The following is a 570-nucleotide window of genomic DNA, read 5'->3' as shown; positions in this document are numbered from 1 at the left end:
ACTGCAATATGCAATCTTGCAACGTTGTAGCAATGTTGCTGCAAGCTTCTGTGCTGTATGGGCATTGCTGAGATTTGAGCCTGAGACCTCTCCCAGGTAGCAGACACGTCCAAATGACATCCAAATTTAAGTAAATTCAGGATAAAAAATGATCAAACCAAGGAATGATCAAAAATATCGTGAGAATATCGTCAAAATGATAGTCTAATGTTGCAGACTGATGACGAAATTTTAGACGACTTAATGACGTTTTATGACGTCTCTAAACGTCAATAATACATTTTTAAGACGTTATACAGAAACGTCATTAAGATGTCACAAAAGAGACGTTTTAAAGACGTCGTTATTATTTAGTTACTTGACGTCATTCGACCAGTTATGACCAGTTTTTTACGTCATTTTGACGTGAGTCTGTTACTTGGGCTGATTCTTGTGTCGTTCACCTTACCTACTGCATCACTGTCACTTTGATTAAGAGACGCTTTATATTGTGTACATATAGTATATCCATATACGAAAGCATATGATTTATTTTAAAGAAAAGAATAGATTCCTTTAAAATATATATTT

At 34.7% G+C, this 570-nt stretch overlaps 1 protein-coding gene across 4 annotated transcripts in view; it reads right to left on the bottom strand.

Annotated features, from left to right (window-relative positions):
• The window catches only part of LOC116849315 (synaptotagmin-10-like), a 526,459-nt gene that overhangs the window by 258,747 nt on the left and 267,142 nt on the right, over nt 1-570 (bottom strand). The window lies entirely within an intron of this gene.

Source organism: Odontomachus brunneus, unplaced genomic scaffold, assembly GCF_010583005.1.
Source record: "Odontomachus brunneus isolate Ranch 3 - 2012 unplaced genomic scaffold, Obru_v1 Obru_scaffold_111, whole genome shotgun sequence".
Classification (NCBI taxonomy): domain Eukaryota; kingdom Metazoa; phylum Arthropoda; class Insecta; order Hymenoptera; family Formicidae; genus Odontomachus; species Odontomachus brunneus.
This window is presented reverse-complemented; position numbering and strand designations above follow the sequence as displayed.